Here is a 17,343-nt window from a genome sequence, read left to right on the forward strand (position 1 = left end):
CTCTCATAGTGGTACGGGACCTAACGCTAACCTACCTGTGCCAGTGGGCAATCACAAGGGCATGAAGTGTGACACACAGCAAACAGCTCCTAGGTTACCTCCAGCGTGAAATCACACATACAATGGGAGGAGGGAGGAGGCTGTGAGTCCCACTAATCACTGACCTTGTGTATTTCAACTTTTTGGTATTTTACTACTATAGACTTTGAAGTAACGTGTGGCAATAGTGTTTTTTAAGAAAAGTTATGAAAAACATCGGCAGTACAGTACAATGGGGTTTTATGAAAACTCATTTGCAATCTGTGGGAAAAATCTATATGGATTTGAGGATTAGGTTGTAGAGTTTCAAAAGTGTGACCGGCCCTATTCATGCATTTCTTCTGTGTTTGCATTGTAACTTGTGTGAATTCAGGCATAGTCTGCAGCTAAATATATCCCCTGTGCGCACTATCCCTGTAGATCGGGAGTTCCTGAGACACTTGTTTTGCCATGTCTGTCACCAATACTCATTCAACAGTCAAAGCCACTCCAGATCCTATTTCCTATTGAGATGTCTGAATAACAACAATTGCACTCCTTCAATGCTTTTGCGTTTATTAGACCTGTACAGGGCTGTATTACGGCTACAATATATTTTGTTTAGAACTGTCATAGGCCTTCCATTGATGTGATTTGGGTCTCTGATGTACCTTTGTATGCCTTCAAAATGATTCGTAGCCATTAGAGATGAGCAATTCCATTAGTAAGAATCGATTTGTCTCATCAAGTAGAGTACTGCACTTGCGATGGTATGTCCCCGAAGCTGAGAACATTCCCCCTGCTGCTTGATTGACAGGTTTACATAGTAACATAGTTTGTAAGGCTGAAAAAAAGACCTCTGTTTTCCAGTTCAGCCTGTTATCCCGCAAGAGGAAGGCAAGGAAAACCCTGTGAGGTAGAAGCCAATTTTGCTCATTTTAGGGGAGAATTCCTTCCCTCCGGACTCTAGTGAGGCATTCAGAATAACTCCCTGGATCAACAACCTATATCTAGTAGCTATAGCCTGTAATATTATTACACTCCAGAAATACTGTACATCCAGGCCCCTCTTGATCTCTTTTAGCGTTAGTATCCATGTATTTCTACCCACAGTGACTCCACATGTTCATTTCCCTCACTTATATCTTCCCAGAGTGTGGGCTCTAGACAGGGCTTTGGCCAGCCCTGATAATCTTGCGCCTGCGCTGCTGTTCCGAGTAGCGGCACAAGCACAGAGGCTTGCTTCCGGAACAGCGACTGTTCATACTCTGCTACCTGGAAAGTATAGCAGCACATACACAGCCTCTGCTCCAATAGCAGAGACAGAACCTCTGTGCTTACGCCACTACTCTAAGCAGTGGTGCAGGCGCAAAATTGTCAGGACCAGCCCTGTCAATCAAGTAGCAGGAGGAGCAACCTCAGCTATGGGGACAAAGCACTAAGGGCTTTGTTTAATAACCCCTTCCCGACACATGATATACTATTACGTCATGAAAGCCACTGCGTTCCCGCAATTTGACATAATAGTACATCATGGTGATCGGGCGGGCACCGGAGCGGTGCGCGTCCGATCACTGCAGGGGTCCGGCAGTCCCTGGTAGCCTGGCCCCTGCTGTATCTGCCGGCATCGCTATAAAAGCCAATGCTAGCCGATTAACCACTTCTATGCCGCCGTCCGCGCTGACCAAGACATAGAAGGGATTTGTGTCGGTTAAGGGAGCGCATCGAGTCCCTGCGCTGCTGTGGCGGGGACTCTGTGTCAGAAGGTAGCCCGATGCCGTGCAGAGGCTGCCCAATGCCTTGCATGGCATCGGGACCTGCCTTCTATGGGTGCCCATGAGATCCAACCTCAGGCTGGGTCTCCTAGGCAACCTGTTAGTGTACTACTCACTGTAGTACACGAACAGGCAATGCATTACAATACAGATGTATTGTAATGCATTGTAGAGGGGATCAGACCCCGAAAAGTGAACGTTAGAAATAAAGTAAAGAATAAGCCATTTTTATCACCTTACATCACAAAAAGTGCAATGCCAAGCGATCAAAAAGGCAAATGTCCCACAAAATGGTATCAATAAAGCCATCGGCTCATTCCGCCAAAAAATTAGCCCCTACCTAAGACAATCGTCCGAAAAATAAAAAAAACTATAGCTCTCAGAACATGGAGACACTAAAACATTTTTTTGTTTCAAAGCTGCTGCTATTGTGCTAAAGTAAAATACAAAAAGAAAATATACATATTGGGTATCGCCGCGTCCGTAACAACCTGCTCTATAAAAATATCACATGACCTAACCCCTCAGATGAACACCTTAAAAAAATTAAAAATAAACTGTGTAAAAAAAAAAAGCCATTTTTGTCACCTTACATCACAAAAATTGCAATACCAAGCGATCAAAAAGACATATACCCCCCTAAAATAGTACCAATCAAACCATAACCTCATCCAACAAAAAATGAGACCTTAACTAAGACAATCGGTCAAAAAATAATGGATACACTAAAACATCATTTTTTCGGTTTCAAAAATGCTATTATTGTGTAAAACTTAAGTAAATAAGAAAAAGTTGACATATTAGGTATTGCCACGTCTGCTCTTTAAAAAAGTCACATGACCTAATCCCTCAGGTAAACGCTGAAAATAAATAAAAACTGTGCCAAAAAAAAAATATTTTTGGTCACCTTGCCCCATAAAGTGTAATAATGAATGATAAAAAATCATATGTAGCCAAAAATTGTACTAATAAAAACGTCAACTCTTCCTGCAAAAAACGAGCCCCTGCACAAGACGATCGGCAGAAAAATAAAAAAAATAGGGCGTTCAGAAAATGGAGATACAAAAACATTATTTATTTTTCAAAAATGCTTTATTATGTAAAACTGAAACAAACATAGAAAGTACACATATTTCATATAATTGCGTCCGTACCAACCTTCTCTATAAAAATAGCGCATGATCTAACCTGTCAGATGAATGTTGTTAAATAAAAACTGTGCCAAAACATTCATTTTTTGGTTACCTTGCTTCACAAAAAACATAATATAGAGCAATTATATATGTACCCCTAAATAGTACCAATAAAACTGGCACCTTATCCCGTAGTTTCCAAAATGTGCTCACTTTTTTGAGTTTCTACTGTAAGGGTGCATCAGGGGGGCTTCAAATGGGACATGGCATCTAAAAACCAGTTTAGCAAAATCTGCCTTCCATAAATCATATGGTGCTCCTTTCCTTCTGCGCCCTGCCGTGTGCCCGTAAGGGCTCTTTCACACCTGCGTTCTTTTCTTCCGTCGTCGGGGCTCTATGCCGGAAGAATCCTGATCAGTTTTATCCTAATGCATTCTGAATGGAGAGAAATCCCTTCAGGATGCATCAGGATGTCTTCAGTTCCGGACCGGAACGTTTTTTGGCCGGAGAAAATACCGCAGCATGCTGCGCTTTTTGCTCCGGCCAAAAATCCTGAAGACTTGCCGCAAGGCCGGATCCGGAATTAATGCCCATTGAAAGGCATTGATCCGGATCCGGCCTTAAGCTAAACGTTGTTTCGGCGCATTGCCGGATCCGACGTTTAGCTTTTTCTGAATGGTTACCATGGCTGCCAGGATGCTAAAGTCCTAGCAGCCATGGTAAAGTGTAGTGGGGAGCGGGGGAGCAGCATACTTACCGTCCGTGCGGCTCCCGGGGCGCTCCAGAGTGACATCAGGGCGCCCCAAGCGCATAGATCACGTGATCGCATGGCACGTCATCCATGCGCATGGGGCGCTCTGACGTCATTCTGGAGCGCCCCGGGAGCCACGCAGACTGTAAGTATACTCCTCCCCCCCTCCCCACTACTACTATGGCAACCAGGACTTTAATAGCGTCCTGGCTGCCATAGTAACACTGAACGCATTTTGAAGACGGATCCGTCTTCAAATGCTTTCAGTTCACTTGCGTTTTTCCGGATCCGGCGTGTAATTCCGGCAAGTGGAGTACACGCCCGATCCGGACAACGCAAGTGTGAAAGAGGCCTAAGGCAGTTTATGACCACATGTGGGGTGTTTCTGTAAACAGCAGAATCAGGGTAATAAATATTGAGTTTTGTTTGGCTGTTAACCCTTGCTTTGCTACTGGAAAAAATTTAAATTTAAAATCTGCCAAAAAGTGAAATTCTGAAATTTCATCTCTATTTTCCATTAATTCTTGTGGAACACTTAAAGGGTTAACAAAGTTTGTAAAATCAGTTTTGAAAACATTGAGGGGTGTAGTTTCTAAAATGGGGTTATTTGGGTCGTTTCTATTATGTAAACCTCACAAAGTGACTTCAGACCTGAACTCGTCCTTAAAAAGTGGGCTTTGGAAGTTTTCTGAAAAATTTCAAGATTTTCTTCCAAACTTCTAAGCCTTCTAATGTCCCCAAAAAATAAAATGTCATTTTCAAAATGATCCAAACATGAAGAAGACATATGGGAAATGTAAAGTAATTACTATTATATAAGGTATCACTATCTATTATAGAAGTAGTTAAATAGAAATTTGGGAATTTTTCAAAATGTTTGGTAAATTTGGGATTTTTTCACAAAGGTGAAATATATTGACTCAAATTTATGACTATCATGAAGTACAATGTGTCATGAGAAATCTCAGAATGGCTTGGATAAGTAGAAGTGTTCCAAAGCTTTTACCACATAAAGTGACACATGTCAGATTTGCAAAAAATGGCCTGGGCAGAAGAGTGAAAACTGGCCCAGGGTAGAAGGGGTTAAAACTATCTGACAGGAAAACTGGTCATGTTGTCCACAGCAACCAATCACAGTGCAGCTTTCATCCTGTGAAATGCATAGAAAATATGAGCGCTGCGCTGCTATTGGTTGCTATGGGCTACAAGGCCAGTATTGATCTTAAAAATCAATTCGCTCAATTCTAGTAGGCATATTAAGAATCTGCAGAAATCCAAAAGAGAAAATATTGTGGTATGCTTCGTCCAAGCCTTGCTTTTAGGAGCGAGTGGTGGGCAGTGCACACAACTAAGCTCCTCCCATAGTGGTGAAAACGGGCGCTAGAAATTATGTGTAATGGAGCCTGGGAGACATAAATGTGGAGTGATTTTACATCTTGAGGTCCATTCAATTTTGCAGAACAGGTGCCGGAATGTGCTGTCCGCATCCGCATTTGCGGATCCGCACTTCTGGATCTGCACTTCCGTTCCGCAAAAATATAGAACATGTCCTATTCTTGTCCGCAAATGCGGACAAGAAAAGGCATTTTCTATGAGAGTGGCGGTGATGTGCGCTCCGCAAAGTGCGGAACGTACATTGTCGGTGTCCGGTGTCTGTGTTTTGCGGATCTGCAAGCTTTATTTTTGGCCCTTGGAAATGGTTCAGGCTGACAATGTGGCCCCCCAACCAGAAAAGGTTGTGCAGCCCTGCTCTAAAGGAACAACTTTTAGCAAATGAGGCCAAGGGTCATTTGAAAAGGATTTAGGCAGAAACCCTTCTGTCCTGTGTGGGGGACCTGGTTTGATCCTTGCTATGGGGCTCTTACTTCTCTATGTACACCACTGCATTCCACCATTGTGCACCCACCAACCAGTCGTATGATACATAGAGATGGCGACTCCTGGAGTCCTGTCCATTATGTTGCACGTGCTCAGGAGTCTTGCCTGTGCGTTGCATGCCCTGTTTGTGTGGGTACATCGGGGGAACGACAATGATCTGAACAGTGTCCTGTATACTATTCATCCATTACTGTCGTTTAAAGGAGTCCTCCAAGGTGAAGTCTCTTTAACTACTGAGGATGATGCAAACAAGTAAAACTACAAGTAATAAGAACACAAGCGAGCAACAACGAGCAAGGAATGTGAGTGAGCGCTACTGATGATGTAGACCAGGGGTACACAACTACAAGTAATAAGAACACAAGCGAGCAACAACGAGCAAGGAATGTGAGTGAGCACTACTGATGATGTAGACCAGGGGTACACAACTACAAGTAATAAGAACACAAGCGAGCAACAACGAGCAAGGAATGTGAGTGAGCGCTACTGATGATGTAGACCAGGGGTACACAACTACAAGTAATAAGAACACAAGCGAGCAACAACGAGCAAGGAATGTGAGTGAGCGCTACTGATGATGTAGACCAGGGGTACACAACCTGCTGCCCGGGGGCCACATGTGGCCCTTGATACCATTCTGTGTGATCCCCAACCATCTGGTAACAGACATGTACTGTATGTCTGTGTCTTGTGGCTGCTCACATATATTTTCCATGTAGTCTCCCATTAGATGGGATTCCTGGAGGTGTAACCAGACATTTATAGTATATACGATATGTACAATACACCATAAATACAGTATTTCAGTTGTTAATGCCACTTTAAATGTTATATTTGTTCCTTGTCGTCGGTTCAGTCTGACGATGTGGCCCCCAACCAGAAAACGTTGTGAAACCCTGATGTAGACTATGGGGGACATTTACTAAACAGAAATACACCTATATTAGGTGTATTTCAGGCGCAGATTACGGCGCAACAGCTAGTTATGCTGAAATCTGCGACTTCTTCCTGCTCACGCCAGGTCTAAAATAGTGGGTGTGGCGGGGGAGGGGACGGGGCGGCAGGCTCTTCTCATTTATCATTTTCTATTCCTGTTTCAAGTGTGGAAAAAGGTCTAAATGTAAGACAGCTCGGAAGCTGTCTTACATTTTGAACTGGCGGAGGATCCGTGCCTCTTCATAACTTCGGCAAATCCTCCGCCAGCTATGGGGCTTTATTAAGAATGGCGTCTAAAACGCTGATCTTAATAAATGTGCCCCTATGTGTACTACCTAAAGAATAATCATAACAGTATAAGGCCTCTTGCACACAACTGTATGCGCTCCGAGATATACGGTCCGTGAACAGGCCATATGTCCCGGAGCGGCATTGATCGTGCGGACGGGAGCGCACAGCATCATAGATTACAGTGATGCTTTGCACGTGGGGCCGCCCGTGGGACTATTGTCCTGTACTCATAAGATCATATTAATCATCATTGTGATCTATGATGCTGTGCGCTCCCGTGCGCACTATCAATGCCGCTCCAGGACATATGGCCTGCTCACGGACCGTATATCTCGGAGGGCATATGGTCGTGTACAAGAGGCCTAATACTAGTTTATGTTACATAGCTAAATCATCACATGATAAAATCATGATGGCTAATAAATACGTAGCTCTGGACACTACAGGACACTACATATAATACCGTACTACAACAGTTTCCATTGTCTGTTACCATGACTCCCTAACAGTCAGAGTCAGGTTACAGGCTGCACACTTCTGGCTCAGAGGTTACGACTACAAAGTCCTGAGAGGTGTGCAGTGAGGGCGCTGCAGTTGTAGGACACATTTGGGTAGGATTATTATTACTTTTATTATTTCTTTAGCAGTCATTTTGCTTTCCGAGCCCTGATATCAGTCTGAATACCCAGGTGAAAGCGAGAGCGGGCAGCCACTGACAACCTACAGTTACCAAGTGCAACAAACTATATTTAGGAAGAACAACTCACTGCTATGAAAGGAATTCCTTTTACACTTTAGCTACCAAATTGGGTTTATCTGCCAGCCCAGAAGCAGCCCCGAGTACAAGGCAGAGACAAAGCTCTTCAGAAACACAAGTATCAGCTGCTCTGGAAGCACCCTTGGCAAGATAAACGCTGAAGGCAAAGACCCGTCACTCTCTCCTGCTTGTGCAAGGTAAGCAAAACATTTTCATTTACTCCAAATCTGCATTTTCGCCCTTATTTCTTCACATCTGGCTGACTTACATTACCTGTATATGCCATTATATATAATAACTATAAATATTATTATGAAGAAGCATATATGTAATACTGTATCAATCAGAATATAACATGCCTATCATTGAATGTGAATAGGTCTCTAGTATTAAAGCATAAGGTAAACTTAAAACTTGATCCATAAGAGCCGGTCTCCGTTATCGTTACAGCATAGGGGCTATAGCTTATTTACATGCTGCCCATGGGGCCCTGTAGATCAGATAGGTACATAGGGTCTCTATATAGTCTGAGGCACCTGACCTTCTGTTCCTAAAGCCAAGGTCTATAAAAGAAAGCTCTCAGGTCTGAATTTTAGTACTATATGTATCAGCTAATATTATTAAAGACATTTTAAAAGTCAGTTATTGTATCCCTTTAAATATAGAATATATATATACTGTATAATGAGGGATATGGTCATAATGATATAACCAAAGTGACTACTACCTACAGGTTCCTTCATTCTGTTACATATATGGAGTCAGACTGGAGTTCATACATGGTTTACATAGATCAATCGCCATCTGCCAGCAGGATCAACCCTATTAAACTAGCCATAATGCATGGGAGGGCTGACCTTGCTGACTAAAAGCTTTCCTCGATCTGTTTCTGGGTTTAGGAGAAATAAGTGCCTTAAAAAAATATGCAAATTACAGCTTAATTGCTCCAAGGATGGGCCCTAGCCTAGTGCACCTAAGGTCTTTCCACCTGCTTTCCTGGATACTCCCCCTTCACCGAATTGACAGGGCCAAGCTTCCAGGTGGATGTTCCAGGGAAGCAGAGAGAATATGCTAAGGTGCACCAAGTGGCTAGGGCCCACCCTCTGTGCACTTCAGCCATAATTTGCATATTTAAAAAAATACATATTTCTCCTAAATACAGCAATGGATCAGAGGAAGGAAGGTATATTTTTCATCAGCAGGGTTAGCCCTACCAGGCATTAAGGTTAGTTTAGTAAGGTTGATCCTGCTGATAGATGTCTTTTAAAGGGAATGTATCACCCAGAATTTTTCTGCCAGTGAAAACCAGATAGTGGCACATGTGGCATATATCCTTTATAGTAATCTGTTTTTATTTTCTGATTTTTGATTTTTTTATCTATTTCCTGTACATTATGTAGGCAGCTGTCTTGCCTGAGCTGTTAACATTTAGAGATATGCTTTACGTAGGACTGGAGCTGACTCATGACCTGTGCAGAGGTCAGGAGGGAGTAGATAAGCTGTGCCTATTTTGAATGGTGGATATTCTGTCACCCATATATGTGAGAGAAGTCTCTGATGAGCATGAGTGGCAATCTCTTGTACAAGCACTGGAAAGTGAACTCGCTATGCTCATTCCCCTAGTGACACCAGTTGCATATTGAATTCCAGTGGGGAGTTTGCAATGGATATGCCCACAAATATATGCACACTTTAGTAGTGATTATTTATATCCTTTTTAAAAATCCAAATTGAATTATGGCGGCAATATGTAGTATTGTGTTGTCTCTAACAATGTATGTCGCCACATGATTGCTAGAACCACCATCAGGCAGGAGTGTACTTAGCGTACCACTGTCGTGGTTGTGCTCCTATGACAGAGGAGAATGTCAGTTGCCCAGGTGTGAACAAAGCCCAATAAAAACACCTCAGATGTGGCAGAACATCCTAATAGTGACAAGAGAGCTGCAAGTTTCATCATGACCAGGTTGTTACTGTTGGACATGAGGACAATAAAGGGAGGGGGCATAAGAGGAGAGAACTACAACTGCCAGCATTTCTATGGGCTATCACAGGACTTTACAACTTATAGAGGAAGAGAAACCACTAACCTCTCCTCCTCAAACAGTACTGGAGCTCCGCCCCCTCAAAGGTCCTTCACTACCTCTCTGCACTACTGAGCTCTGTCTCTTCCTGCACTGATGAGCCTGTCTCGAGGATATCCTGCCAGGATGTAGTGTACTGTAGAAAAATGGCTGCACTATGGGAAGAAATTGAAAAGTCGTGCAGAGCCACTGTAACTCAAGGTGTTCGTGCAGTATTTCACCGAAATGAGAAGTGTCTGGATGTTATATATATTATATCTGTCATTCTAATCCTGCCTATAATGATAAGGAGATGACTGCTGGAAGTGATCTCTACAGAGAAAGAAGTGGCACCTATTTTTAGGCTTAGTGGCCTAGTGACATGGAAAATAATAATATTCTTTAAAAAAAATTAAAACAAGATTAATCCTTTCATGACCGGGCCCAAAAAAGGCCTGAATGTCCAGGCAGCCTTTTGTGATTTTGTGCATGTGGTGGTTCAGTGACTGTATCTTTTTATTTTTATTTGTTTGACTACCGAAAATTTTTTATTTTTTTTTTACTTGACACTTAGGACTTTTTATTAGAATTTTTTTTTAGATATTTTTTCTTTCTTTTTTTAGGTTTAATTTGGAGGAAAACCGCTAATTATTATAAAAAAGTATATATTTTTTTAAATTATAGCTTTTTATTTCTTAAATATAAAAAATGACACAAAAAGTAATTATTGCAGTGGGTTCCCTATTTTTTGACGATTTTCATATATAAGATGTATAGGTTTGAGCGACTATGGTGACGGTTTCTATTAGCGACTGCATTCTTATATTTTTTATTTGTATTTTTTATTTCTTTTACTTATATTTTAATTAATTTTTAGCACATAATATGTCCCCCAGGAGGTCATTAATAGACCTCTGGAGGACAATGACTTTATTTTTTTTTCCCTCTTTTTATTTTTTTGCATCCACAGGAGCCCCAGTTACAGGGGAAAACAGCCCCCCTGTGGGGGCATGACACACAGGCAGAGCTGTTCAGGGTCTCCTTAGACCCTGCAGCTCTGCTCCTGCCCCAGACATCCCCAGCATTCACGTGACCGTCGAGACTAGCAGAGCCGCTTCCTGCTCTCTCCACAATGCGCTCAGGTAACGCTCTCCTGCCGACACAGGGGAAGGCAGAAGCGGTAATAAACCACTCTTGTCTTCTCCTCAGAGTCCCTGCTGTGTCTGTCACCCGGGAACTGACCTGTTCCTACTAGATTGCAGGAGCTTTATTCCCAGCGCTGGGATTAAAGCGCTGCCTGCACGTGTATATACGTGCTATCTGCACAGGGCATGTGCAGATAGGAGGTATATACACAGTGGGCAGTAGGGAAGTGGTTAAATAATATTAAATATTAAAAGCCTAATTTAAACAATGGGTCATTTTCTGATGACACATTCCCTTTAAGGTGTTAAAGGGGTTGACCACTTTCTAGCTATTTGTGACCAATGTGTATGTAAGATAACTATATGGTATTTGCTAATATAGCCCTCGATGATATTCTGTGCTGTTTGCTATATTTCATAAGTCATGTCCACTTGTAAGGCAAACCTTCTGTGCTGTCCACATAGCGGCCCTGTCCAAAGGATGGCCACTGATGGCGGGTCATCTGATCAAACACATCACTCAGCCTTCTCCATTTAGGGACACTGCACCTGCCCTAAACTCCCAACACTGCAAGTGCAGATGTCAGGTGCAGTGTAATTGAATGGAGAAGGCGTCACATGGAGGTGATCAGCCTGGTCACATGACCCTCGATCTGCCGCCATTTTATGGACAAAACCTCTTTTGTAGACAGCACGCAAGACTTGTCAAGGGAGCATACCTCATGAAATGTAGAAAATGGCACAGAATTTCAACAAAGACTATATTAGTAAGTGCCATATATTCATCTTACTTACACATTGGTCAACATAGTAACATAGTTTATTTCAATTTATTTCCTTTACACTAATGATTGATTCATTTTCTATGCACTAACAATTATGTATTTATTTATCTTCTTATCTTCATATACTAACCATCATGAATTATTTATTTTTTATTTGTCAATGCACATACCTATATATGTATTCACTTTATTCTTATATAACTATATTATGTTCTATTGCTTTATTTGTATTTGTTATAATAATAATTTTATATATATATATATATATATATATATATATACGCATATATATTAGTGTGGATATTTTGATTGTGTTGCACATTACTTCTTTTGTATACTGTATCTGAAAGGCTTTTCTTACTATACTTTTTTCGGTCATTTTTCAGTTTTTTTTGTTCTGTTTTATTTTTTCCTTTGTTGCTTTATATTGGTGCTTTCAGATACATATATATCTGTAACAATTTAATTCTATATTCTGTTTCCGTTATTTGCATATGTAACGCATGATGACACGAACAGCTTGTATCCGGCGCCTCCGCCCATCTACCTGAGCGACACGCTTCCGGTCTTTGGAACGCATCGCTCTTTCACTTCCGGCTGTGCGCCATCTTGCACACGCGCTGTTCACTTACTTCAGGCGCCGGTGCATACTATGCGGCACCATGATGTTTTTGTGGGTTCTGCACCAGGTGCCCTAATACCATTAAACTTTTTCTCCTCCCCCTGCTCTCTGCGATTCTATTTTTAACAGGTGAAGTGTATTGTTAATTCATTATGTATACATATATTATGTGCACATTTAGGGCTGTTTCACACGAGCGGATGCCATGCGTGACATCCGCTGCGTGAATGACAGCCAAGACCCGATGCGGACAGCAGAGACACGGAGCATTAACATGACTGATAATGCTCCGTGCCTCTCTGTGACCTCTTTACTACGAAATCACAGCGACAACTTTATCTCGCTGTGATTCCGTAGTAAAGAGATCACAGAGAGGCACGGAGCATTATCAGTCATGTTAATGCTCCGTGTCTCTGCTGTCCGCATCGGGTCTTGGCTGTCATTCACGCAGCGGATGTCACGCACGGCAACCGCTCGTGTGAAACAGCCCTTACTCTGGATCATGAACCCATGAGGAGGCCAGTTTGACCTGGTGATACGCATGGGGTGTATTTTACCTATACACCATGCCCGTTCATCTGTCTATTTGGATAAATATCCACAATTTTTGATGCCTTATTTGGGAGGCTATATCTATGCATTATGTGTTACTCTGGCGGTGTTCATGTGTTTCCATTTTGAAACTAGTTGTTGTAGGTATGTGTGTTGGACCCATGCTTAGTCCACACACTGTTTTGTAATTGTATACAATGATTTTATCTCGTGGGTTTTGTGTTTTCTAATAATATATATCTATTTTTATACTAAGAGGTTCATCCTTTTATGCGGTATTTCTTTTTGTTATTCTACATGGTTGTGTTTTAATACCATGGTTAGCACTCTATTAATTGTATTGGTTGTGCCCCCTGAATCTGGTTTCTTCACAACATAGTAACATAGTTTATTAAGTTGAAAAAAGACATACAGTACAGGCCAAAAGTTTGGACACACCTTCTCATTCAAAGAGTTTTCTTTATTTTCATGACTATGAAAATTGTAGATTCACACTGAAGGCATCAAAACTATGAATTAACACATGTGGAATAATATACATAGCAAGAAGTGTGAAACAACAGAAAATATGTCATATTCTAGGTTCTTCAAAGTAGCCACCTTTTGCGTTGATTACTGCTTTGCACACTCTTGGCATTCTCTTGATGAGCTTCAAGAGGTAGTCACCTGAAATGGTTTTCACTTCACAGGTGTGCCCTGTCAGGTTTAATAAGTGGTATTTCTTGCCTTATAAATGGGGTTGGGACCATCAGTTGCGTTGTGGAGAAGTCAGGTGGATACACAGCTGATAGTCCTAATGAATAGACTGTTAGAATTTGTATTATGGCAAGAAAAAAGCAGCTAAGTAAAGAAAAACGAGTGGCTATCATTACTTTAAAAAACGAAGGTCAGTCAGTCCGAAAAATTGGGAAAACTTTGAAAGTGTCCCCAAGTGCAGTCACAAAATCCATCAAGCGCTACAAAGAAACTGGCTCACATGCGGACCGCCCCAGGAAAGGAAGACAAAGAGTCACCTCTGCTGCGGAGGATAAGTTCATCCGAGTCACCAGCCTCAGAAATCGCAGGTTAACAGCAGCTCAGATTAGAGACCAGGTCAATGCCACACAGAGTTCTAGCAGCAGACACATCTCTAGAACAACTGTTAAGAGGAGACTGTGTGAATCAGGCCTTCATGGTAGAATATCTGCTAGGAAACCACTGCTAGGGACAGGTAACAAGCAGAAGAGACTTGTTTGGGCTAAAGAACACAAGGAATGGACATTAGACCAGTGGAAATCTGTGCTTTGGTCTGATGAGTCCAAATTTGAGATATTTGGTTCCAACCACCGTGTCTTTGTGCGATGCAGAAAAGGTGAGCGGATGGACTCTACATGCCTGGTTCCCACCGTGAAGCATGGAGGAGGAGGTGTGATGGTGTGGGGGTGCTTTGCTGGTGACACTGTTGGGGATTTATTCAAAATTGAAGGCATACTGAACCAGCATGGCTACCACAGAATCTTGCAGCGGCATGCTATTCCATCCGGTTTGCGTTTAGTTGGACCATCATTTATTTTTCAACAGGGCAATGACCCCAAACACACCTCCAGGCTGTGTAAGGGCTATTTGACCATGAAGGAGAGTGATGGGATGCTGTGCCAGATGACCTGGCCTCCACAGTCACCGGACCTGAACCCAATCAAGATGGTTTGGGGTGAGCTGGACCGCAGAGTGAAGGAAAAGGGCCAACAAGTGCTAAGCATCTCTGGGAACTCATTCAAGACTGTTGGAAGACTATTTCAGGTGACTACCTCTTGAAGCTCATCAAGAGAATGCCAAGAGTGTGCAAAGCAGTAATCAAAGCAAAAGGTGGCTACTTTGAAGAACCTAGAATATGACATATTTTCAGTTGTTTCACACTTTTTTGTTATGTATATAATTCCACATGTGTTAATTCATAGTTTTGATGCCTTCAGTGTGAATCTACAATTTTCATAGTCATGAAAATAAAGAAAACTCTTTGAATGAGAAGGTGTGTTCAAACTTTTGGTCTGCACTGTATGTCCATCCGGTTCAGCCTGTGAACAGTAACCAGAAAGTGGCCAACCATTTTAACTGCTAATTTTTCCCACGATTCCCCTTAATTTCTCAGTTCTGCAAAGTTAATAGGTCCTTAGTACATTAGATAAAGGGGCCCCTGTTTATAATGCTTATCATGAGTGTTAAATCTTTGTGGAATAAAGGATTTTGGACGCAGAGCACAAAAAAAAACTAGGTCAGTTCTTACTTGCATCAATGTAGTTCAGCTTCTGGAAGATGAAATTATATTAACTGTTTGTTGCTGCAAAAATTTAAAGATGAGGCTTTTGTTCTTCAGTATGCCTTGGGTTAGAAGGGATATCAATTATAGATCTAATGCAACATGTCATTACTACAGAACAGTGAGAGCTTATCACTGGATCACATAGTTATTATTACGGACTATACGTCTCAATTTGTTACATGTAAATTGTGTCCTATATAAGAAAAGCTTATCTTGAACTTTAATCCAATTACAGCCGATGAGAAAAGCTCTACAGAAACCCAGCTTTGTGTTCAGGACATCAACCATGACTGTAACACTATGAGTCAAGTGTAGATAGACAGTCTGGAAAATGACCAGTGTATAGTAGTATTGTCTGTGTTCAGGGGCATAGACAGGATTTTGGCAATGTGCGGGGGAATGGCATAGATACAGGCATATTGGCGCTAATGGGTGCACACACAGATATAGGCCTCATGCACACGACCGTTGTTGTGTTCCATTCCGCAAAAGGGGTTCCGTGATCCGTTTATGTTTCCGTGTGTCTTCCTTTATTTTTATAGGACCAACAGACATAAAGGAAAGTAAAAAAAAGTCTAAGACAGGTTTGCCATGCAAATGATAGAAAAAAAACGGACGCGGATGACAATTTTGTGCGCCTCCGCGTTTTTTAACGGTCCCATTGACTTGAATGGGTCCACAAACCATTTTCCGCAAAAATAATAGGACAGGTTATATTTTTTTGACGGACTGGAATCACAGATCACGGACGCGGATGGCAAAAGGTGCATTAGCTGAGTTTTCAACGGACCCATTGAAAGTCAATGGGTCCGCAGAAAATCACGAAAAACGGCACAACTGACACGGAATAAAAGAACGGTCGTGTGCATGAGGCCATAGATTTACACCTTGCAGTCAGTGGTTCCATACCAAAACCTTCAAGTGCCGGTCACTGTTCTCTCCATAACACTGCCTGCCACATCCTCTTTATCAGCGCCAAACACATTCCCCTGAGCCGTTCCAGACACATATTCATTTAAAGATTTTGCCACACAGGTCTCTTGAAGGGGTTCTCTGATTTGGACAAACCCTGCTCGTTAGAAAGCTCCCTTAACAATATGCTGTCCACTTGTTGGAATCCCCATGAATCAGCTGTAAATTGTGCAGAAATCTTGCAGTAACTGTTCAGTTTTCCTGTAGCACCACCACTGGAGAAACTAAGCATTACACCATTCTCATTCAATTCAATGGCTTGTCTGTAATACAGGACAGAACAAGTCCTCCAAAGCGAGAGATGCTCTTTGTAACCACTGTTCAGTATGGCCACCAGATGAAGGTTCTGAATAATGGACCCCTCGCAATTAATTCAGAATTCCATAAGTGTATAAGTAAAATGGGTTTTCTAAACCAGACATCCCTTTTTAGCAGTCACATGCCCCCTTAATAGCGCCACTGCAGTTATAGAGATTTATACAGTCCTGACATGAATACAGTACATACCTGAATATGCTCACAGCCATTGCTTTTCAGACAGAAGGAACAATCATCAGTCCCTACTGCAGGTCTAATGTACAAAACTGTTTCAATAATTCATTGCCACCAATCAGCTGTTGAAGAGGCCTTTGCAATCCTGTGAGTGCTGCGACCTCGTCACGCAGAGTACCAAGCACCATACTGTACATTGGATAGTGGCTGTGCTTGGTATCACAGCTCAAAGGCTGCAGTGTTCACCGAAGCCCTGCGGTCTCTTCAAACAGCTGATCAGCGGAAATGCTGGGAGTCACACCTTTAGATAGGTAATCAGTACTGGAAAACCCCTTTAAGTTCTATGTGGGTCTGTGAAAGAGGTAATTCCCTTTCAGATCTGACAACAATCCAATGTCAATGGCCTACCAAGGACTTTGTGTGAAGATCGTGTGAAGATCATGTGAAGATGTGAATTTTTTTTATTTTTTTTTTACAGTTTTTCTTCTTAACTCTTTTAAGCATACTTGAGTTCTCAAAAAAAAAAAGTTTGCATAATGGCTGTGCTTCTTTGTGCAATCATAAGTATGAAGGAACAGTTATTTTTCAGCTTCCCTAAAGTCTCTTTCAGACATATTATTCCCTTTTAGCTGTATAGCTAGGTGCATTTCTCTCAGAAGCAGGGGGTGTCTCCCTTCTGCCTGTATTGTATGCAGTGACCTCACTTCCCTTACTTTCCACTATGTTTTCTTCTAGGGAGCTCAAAAAGCTGAGAAGGAGGGGTAAATCACACTTACAGAAAAGCAGGATGTTTAGAAGCAGATCTTTATCAGGCTCATGATCTCCGCTAGCTATGATCCCCACTTTCTCTCTGCCGTATTCTGAGTCTCTGTTA

At 42.0% G+C, this 17,343-nt stretch overlaps 1 protein-coding gene across 2 annotated transcripts in view; it reads left to right on the forward strand.

The window, feature by feature from the left end:
- The first annotated feature begins 7,362 nt into the window (after nt 1-7,362).
- SMPX (small muscle protein X-linked) overlaps nt 7,363-17,343 on the forward strand; it is a 121,173-nt gene continuing 111,192 nt past the window's right edge. Inside the window, exon 1 of one of the 2 annotated variants that reach the window (XM_044283961.1) lies at nt 7,363-7,736. The gene's annotated coding sequence lies outside the window, so the exon portion shown is untranslated. The remainder of the gene's footprint in view (nt 7,737-17,343) is intronic. The other variant, XM_044283960.1, reaches the window with a different exon arrangement.

Source organism: Bufo gargarizans, chromosome 3, assembly GCF_014858855.1.
Source record: "Bufo gargarizans isolate SCDJY-AF-19 chromosome 3, ASM1485885v1, whole genome shotgun sequence".
Taxonomy (NCBI): domain Eukaryota; kingdom Metazoa; phylum Chordata; class Amphibia; order Anura; family Bufonidae; genus Bufo; species Bufo gargarizans.